Below are 8,213 nucleotides of genomic sequence, written 5' to 3' on the forward strand. Positions count from 1 at the left end.
ATCTTTCATCGAAGATTCTTTATCCATAAAATGAAAGGGGCAGAGAACAAACCCCTCTTCACATTATTTAAGATAGAATTGAAATATTATTTTGAAATGATCAGTAAATGTAAAAACAAAAAAGCAATACGCACCATAAAAGTATTTAACAAATGTAAAATGAATCTTGATATGTAATACCCCTGTCTGTTAGGTTTATGTACTCTTGTTTGTATATTTCTGTTTTTTTGTATTTGTTGTGTTCAAAAACGTATTTTTTTTAAAAGTAAAGTTATCATATAATGTTATATAACGTCATATAACGTTATCATATATCATCTTACATTTCATAGTTCCTTCCAATATGTGTTATGGGGGGGAGGTTCCTGGGACCCAGAGTTTTTCCTGATCTGGGAGGCTAAGCACAGGAGGTTGGTGGCACTTTAATTGGAGAGAACAGGCTTGTGGTAATGACTGGACTGGAATCATTGGAATGGTATCAAATACATGGTTTCCAAGTGTTTGATGCCATTCCATTTACACCGTTCCGGCCATTATTGTGAGCCTTTCTCCCCTCAGCAGCCTCCACTACCGGGCTAACCCAGTGGTTCTTAAACCTCTCTTCGGTGACCCCCAGCCGGGTCATGTATTTGATCTATTCCAGAACTAGCACACCGGATTCAACTTGTCAACTAACCATTGATTAGTTAAGGTGTCCCTGAGGAGAGGTTTGAGGACCACTGGGCTAACCTAACCAGGTAAAACTGTGGACCCTAGTTGGAGGGTATGACAAACTCAGCCAAAAAAAAGAAACTGCCCTTTTTCAGGACCCTGTCTTTCAAAGATAATTTGTAAAAATCCAAATAACTTCACAGATCTTCATTGTAAAGCGTTTAAACGCTGTTTCCCATGCTTGTTCAATGAACCATAAACTATTAATGTACATGCACCTGTGGAACGGTCGTTAAGACACTAACAGCTTACAGATGGTAGGCAATTAAGGTCACAGTTATGAAAGTTAGGACACTAAAGAGGCCTTTCTACTGACTCTGAAAAACACCAAAAGAAAGATGCCCAGGGTCCCTACTCATCTGCGTGAACCTGCCTTGGGCATGATGCAAGGAGGCATGAGGACTACAGATGTGGCCAGGGCAATTAATTGCAATGTCCGTACTGTGAGACGCCTAAGATAGCACTACAGGGAGACAGGACGGACAGCAGATCGTCCTCGCATTGGTAGATCACGTGTAACAACACCTGCACAGGATCGTTACATCCGAATATCACACCTGCAGGACAGGTATAGGATGGACGCAACAACTGCCCGAGTTACACCAGTAATGCACAATCCCTCCATCAGTGCTCAGACTGTCCACAATAGGCTAACAGAGGCTGGACTGAGGGCTTGTTGGCCTGTTGTAAGGGAGGTCTTCACCAGACATCACCGGCAACAACGTCGCCTATGGACACAAACCCACCGTTGCTGGACCAGAGAGGACTGGCAAAAAGTATTCTTTACTGACAAGTCACGGTTTTGTCTCACCAGGGGTGATTGTTGCATTCGCGTTTATCGTCGAAGGAATGAGTGTTACACCGAGGCCTGTACTCTGGAGAGGGATCGATTTGGAGGTGGAGGGTTCGTCATGGTCTGGGGCGGTGTGTCAAATCATCAGACTGAGCTTGTTGTCATTGCAGGCAATCTCAAAGCTGTGCATTACAGGAAAGACATCCTCCTTCCTCATGTGGTACCCTTCCTACAGGCTCATCCTGACATGACCTTCCAGCATGACAATGCCACCAGCCATACTGCTCGTTCTGTTCGTGATTTCCTGCAAGACAGGAATGTCAGTGTTCTGCCATGGCCAGCGAAGAGCCAGGATCTCAATCCCATTGAGCACATCTGGTACCTGTTGGATAGGAGGGTGAGGGCTAGGGCCATTCCCCCCCAGAAATGTCCAGGAACTTGCAGGTGCCTTGGTGGAAAGGTGGGGTAACATCTCACAGCAAGAACTGGAAAATCTGGTGCAGTTCATGAGGAGGAGATGCACTGCAGTACTTAATGCAACTGGTGGCCACACCAGATACTGACTGTTACTTTTGATTTTGACCCCCCCCTTTGTTCAGGGACACATTATTCAATTTCTGTTAGGCACATGTCTGTGGAACTTGTTCAGTTTATATCTCAGTTGTTGAATCGTGTTATGTTCACACAAATATTTACACATATTAAGTTTGCTGAAAATAAATGCAGTTGACAGTGAGGATGTTTATTGTCACAAGTAAAAGCTATGGGTGACGAGTTGATACAATTCCAAGTCTGGAATGTTAAATCCAAGAATTACTGAATTGAGTGACATATGTGTTGTCATTTGTATATTTATCTTACATTTGAACTGGTTTGGTGTGTATTTGTTTTGTGAGTGCTGTGAGATATTTAGCAGGTTTATATGCCATTGAATAGTATGCTTTATTTGAGTTTAACCTGTAGTTTTTGGCTCTCTTCAAAAGTAAAATCATATTTACCTTTTTATGGGCTTTTACTAAAATAGTGATTTATTTGTCTTTAATTTACAATTCTAACTCAAATTACATTTTTTCAGAGTATGAGATTATCTTTATCCTAATGTACACTTTAAAAGCCTCCCAAATTATATCGGGGGATATTTCAGTCCTTTTCGTCTACATTTGAAATGTTTTTTATTTTTTCACTTACGTGAAATACATTTTTTGTCAATTCTTGAATAGCTTTTCTTACTTTGAAAAAAAGGGGTAGTCTTTTCTATTTGGGAATTAGTAGTAGTGTCCTGTAAATTATTTGTAGAGATGTAATTTTTCAGCCTCTGAGGTTCCTTGAATTTGCCTTTTTTTTTGCTGTGTCTGTCAATCTTATCAAATGTATGATTTAGGCCTCCTGCTAAAATAATAGTTCCTGTCTGGATTTGATTAATTATATCTTAATACAGTACACCAGATTTGCCCATTGTGGGATATTCACTGAAATCAACATGTATTTTTCAACATGTATATGGTGCAATTCAACATTAGAAAATGGCCTTCTTGGTCTGTGTGCTGGGATATAAGGGAAAGGGTGTAGTCTTATCTATCAGGATGCCTACACCTCTACTGTTACTATAGTAGGTGGCAGTAGGTGGCAGCCTTTCCAACCCAGCTCCTCTTTAAATATTAAGTCTCCTTTTTTAAAAATGTAACTCTTGCAGGAAAACCACATCTGCTGACAATCTCTAAGTGTTCAAGAATCATATGCTATTTTATCATCATGAAGCCTGTGCACATTCCATGTAATTAGTTAGATTTTGTTGGTCTTACTTGTATGCAATCAAAGTTAACCTTGTCTGTTCTGTCTGTCATTGATGAATCTGACAAAACATTTTAGCTGACATGAGGGCAGTGGGCATTCCATGAAATGGGAGAGTCATAGTACGAATAGATAGTTTTGTATAGATGACATATATAGAGCGTGTGAGCATGTGGTCTGAGCAGACGTTTCACAGAAAACAAACAAAACAAATCATAAAGTACTTCTTTGTTCTTTGAGACGCTATGCCTTTTTAGGGCTTTTAAGCTCCAACTCCTCTGCTAGTGTGCCAAAAGTCAGTGGATTATGTCTTGTACATACATTGGCGAAAAACTTCTACTTAAGTATTGTGGTCAGTTGTATTACCTTGTAAATAACATTTAAATATAGTGGCTGGTGGGTGTCTACTTAGGGAGAGTGGGTCCACTAAGAGACTGAAGTGAGATGAGTGGAGTCCCTACACACACCTCAGAGAAGTGTCTGACGCCCTCCCAGTCACCCGGATAGAGCCACTCTCACCAATAACCACCATTGAAGTTTAGCTATAAAAACAAAGAAAAATATTGACTCGACATCCTCTCCTAATCTGTCCAGAACTCTTATTTATTTGACAGCAGGTTTTCAAGTCACAAAAATAAATGATATTACATTGCAGTGGCGACACATCATTCAGGGAAGAGCCCCACCTGTTTTGTGCCTGCTTTGCATGTTATTTTGGCATTAATGTGTGTCACATATCAGATTGCAAACAATCTAAAAACAAAACAAAAAAATCAGTTATTAAAGCCAGGTACAAACATGATATATTTTTTTGCTTTCTTGAGTATGGCAGCTCCAAAATGCAGGTGTTTCAGCCTAGATCAGTGCTTTCTGTGGTGGGGCAGCCAGCAGAAATACAGAGCGTGATTGGCTCAGTGTTCTGTCACTCATGGGGACACTACGTCGAAAATTCAAGCCCCTTGGGTGCTGCCATAAAGTTACATTAGAAGTGCCCATCCAAGAAGGCTCAAGGTCATTGGCCACAGATAAAATGACGTTATATCTACAGTAGCTTTGATTGGACTGATCAACATTATACTTTCCTAATCTTAGCTAGCAAGCTATCAATCATCCTCATGAAGTCAACAAACTACTAGCAAATCCTTTTCCATCCTTGTCATATGAAGGAAAATTATAGATGGAACGTTTCGGTGCTCATTGGCCATTGGACATAAACATTACACAACAAGTCGGAAATTGCAAATTCAACAATGAGTGGTTTGGAAGGAAGCAGTGGCTAACTGCAAGCATCTCAAAGCAATCACTATTTTGCATCCCCTGCCTGCTATTCAGTGGAGAGGGTGTGTGGTCAAAGTCTAGGTTTAAGGATTTAAACTGTGTCTGAAATTGTCTCAAAACATGATAATTGTGCATCACATATAGACAATGCTGTTAAACTGGGATTACTGGGGAAATCAAATGTTGTGGGTCAGCTAGACGTATAAACTAGCCATCTAACTTCACAGGTGAGTCTATGTATTGTCTATAAAAGTGGATCCTAGTGAGTGGCGCAGCGGTTTAAGGCACTGCATCTCAGTGCTAGAGACGTCACTGCAAACCCTGGTTCAATTCCAGGCTGTATCACAACCGGCTGTGATTGGGAGTCCCATAGGGCGGAGCACAATTGGCCCAGCATCATTAGGGTTTGGCCGGGATAGGCCATCGTAAGAATTTGTTCTTTTTTAAATCTTTTTTTTTTTAGAGGATGGATCAGCTTAATATTGCGGAAAGAATGTTGCTTCCAATGTAATTGTCTGCATCATTTCCAATCCCCCATATTTTTTGGGTAAATATATATATATATATCCATACACGCATGCATATACAGTGCCTTGCGAAAGTATTCGGCCCCCTTGAACTTTGCGACCTTTTGCCACATTTCAGGCTTCAAACATAAAGATATAAAACTGTATTTTTTTGTGAAGATTCAACAACAAGTGGGACACAATCATGAAGTGGAACGACATTTATTGGATATTTCCACTTTTTTAACAAATCAAAAACTGAAAATTGGGCGTGCAAAATTATTCAGCCCCCTTAAGTTAATACTTTGTAGCGCCACCGATTGCTGCGATTACATCTGTAAGTTGCTTGGGGTATGTCTCTATCAGTTTTGCACATCGAGAGACTGACATTTTTTCCCATTCCTCCTTGCAAAACAGCTCGAGCTCAGTGATGTTGGATGGATGGCATTTGTGAACAGCAGTTTTCAGTTCTTTCCACAGATTCTCGATTGGATTCAGGTCTGGACTTTGACTTGGCCATTCTAACACCTGGATATGTTAATTTTTGAACCATTCCATTGTAGATTTTGCTTTGTGTTTTGGATCATTGTCTTGTTGGAAGACAAATCTCCGTCCCAGTCTCAGGTCTTTTGCAGACTCCATCAGGTTTTCTTCCAGAATGGTCCTGTATTTGGCTCCATCCATCTTCCCATCAATTTTAACCATCTTCCCTGTCCCTGCTGAAGAAAAGCAGGCCCAAACCATGATGCTGCCACCACCATGTTTGACAGTGGGGATGTTGTGTTCAGGGTGATGAGCTGTGTTGCTTTTACGCCAAACATAACGTTTTGCATTGTTGCCAAAAAGTTACATTTTGGTTTCATCTGACCAGAGCACCTTCTTCCACATGTTTGGTGTGTCTCCCAGGTGGCTTGTGGCAAATTTTAAACAACACTTTTTATGGATATCTTTAAGAAATGGCTTTCTTCTTGCCACTCTTCCATAAAGGCCAGATTTGTGCAATATACGACTGATTGTTGTCCTATGGACAGAGTCTCCCACCTCAGCTGTAGATCTCTGCAGTTCATCCAGAGTGATCATGGGCCTCTTGGCTGCATCTCTGATCAGTCTTCTCCTTGTATGAGCTGAAAGTTTAGAGGGACGGCCAGGTCTTGGTAGATTTGCAGTGGTCTGATACTCCTTCCATTTCAATATTATCGCTTGCACAGTGCTCCTTGGGATGTTTAAAGCTTGGGAAATCTTTTTGTATCCAAATCCGGCTTTAAACTTCTTCACAACAGTATCTCGGACCTGCCTGGTGTGTTCCTTGTTCTTCATGATGCTCTCTGCGCTTTTAACGGACCTCTGAGACTATCACAGTGCAGGTGCATTTGTACGGAGACTTGATTACACACAGGTGGATTGTATTTATCATCATTAGTCATTTAGATCAACATTGGATCATTCAGAGATCCTCACTGAACTTCTGGAGAGAGTTTGCTGCACTGAAAGTAAAGGGGCTGAATAATTTTGTACGCCCAATTTTTCAGTTTTTGATTTGTTAAAAAAGTTTGAAATATCCAATAAATGTCGTTCCACTTCATGATTGTGTCCCACTTGTTGTTGATTCTTCACAAAAAAATACAGTTTTATATCTTTATGTTTGAAGCCTGAAATGTGGCAAAAGGTCGCAAAGTTCAAGGGGGCCGAATACTTTTGCAAGGCACTGTATATACACATATATACATACACATATCTATATAGACATACATACATACTTTTTTAAAGAATATACTTTTATTATTATTCCCCGCAAACCCTACCGCTGATCCCCCAATTGAAGTAAACTAATAAACACTTCTGCTTCTACCTTCAATCCATACATCTTATACACATTCTACAGACACAGTCTACTTTACAATAGTTCTCTCCTGTTTGTTCTTAGTCCGTCCTCTATTTCTGATGTCCATCCAGTTTGATTTCTATTTGTAATATGCTATTTCACAAAAGTTCCAAACCTATATACATTTTACAGATCCCGTATGTTTTACATTGTTTATCTTGTTGTTAGTCCCACCCTTCAGCTCCATTCAACCCCTCCCATCGGTCTCTCAACATCATCCATTTCAGATTTCTACTTGCCATATATTTTTCAACTGTGCTGTGATGCTTCACAAAATAATTGAACCTTCCTATTCTCATAGCTTATACAGATTGTAAATTAAAAATATACATTTTTGCTAAAATAATTATTATATTATTGATTGATTGACTATGGCTTTTCAAATCACCCAGTATTGCTATCTGTAGTGTTAGTTCTAGGCAAATGTTGCAATTCTTCAGCCATTCCTGGACCTGTGGCCAAAAATGAGCTACATATGGACAATAACAAAATAAATGATCTAATGACTCTGCCTCCTCACAGCAGAATCTGCAGAGCTGGGAAGATTGGTATATATATATGGGGGATACATTCTATTAGTTGCAAGAATTTTGTATAGTAATTTAAATTGAAAAATGTGAAGTTTTGAATCCGGCGTTGTTTTGCATATCAATTCATAAACCATGTGCCATGGAATGGGTACATCGAAAATCTCTTACCAACTATTTTGCAATTTATATGGCACAGCTGTCAGTTTTTTGGTCCTTAAATGAAATTGGTATATGTTTTTATTTATCACACTTTTCTTTAACCATTTATGTTCTTTAATACAGGGCCGACATACAAGTTCCTTACTTTTTTCCCCTTCTACTTGCCTCTTCCATTTTTGTGGTTATGCTGCAATTAATTGGTTGTAATTTTGGGTGGAGCAGACATTTCCATATGTCTGTGTTAGCTGCATGTGTGACATAACTCCACCAGTCCTATTTATGATATCATTCACTAAAATTATACCTTTTTTAAACATTTCTTCAATAAATACCGTTTTTTTAATCAATTAGTATATTTGAATTTAACCACTATTTGTTGTACTATTTGTTCCGTCCTTTCAGGTGGATTAAATTGCAACCAACTTTCTAAGGCTTGTTTAAAAAATAAAGATATTTTGGAGATTATTTCCTTTTCAAACAACCGAAAGTGAGCAGGTGTAATCTGAATAAAGGGGAAAAGGCCCTTCCTGAATATAGGATGAGACATTCGTACACATTGACTA

The sequence above is a fragment of the Oncorhynchus tshawytscha genome, linkage group LG05 (genome assembly GCF_018296145.1).
Source record: "Oncorhynchus tshawytscha isolate Ot180627B linkage group LG05, Otsh_v2.0, whole genome shotgun sequence".
NCBI classification, from domain to species: domain Eukaryota; kingdom Metazoa; phylum Chordata; class Actinopteri; order Salmoniformes; family Salmonidae; genus Oncorhynchus; species Oncorhynchus tshawytscha.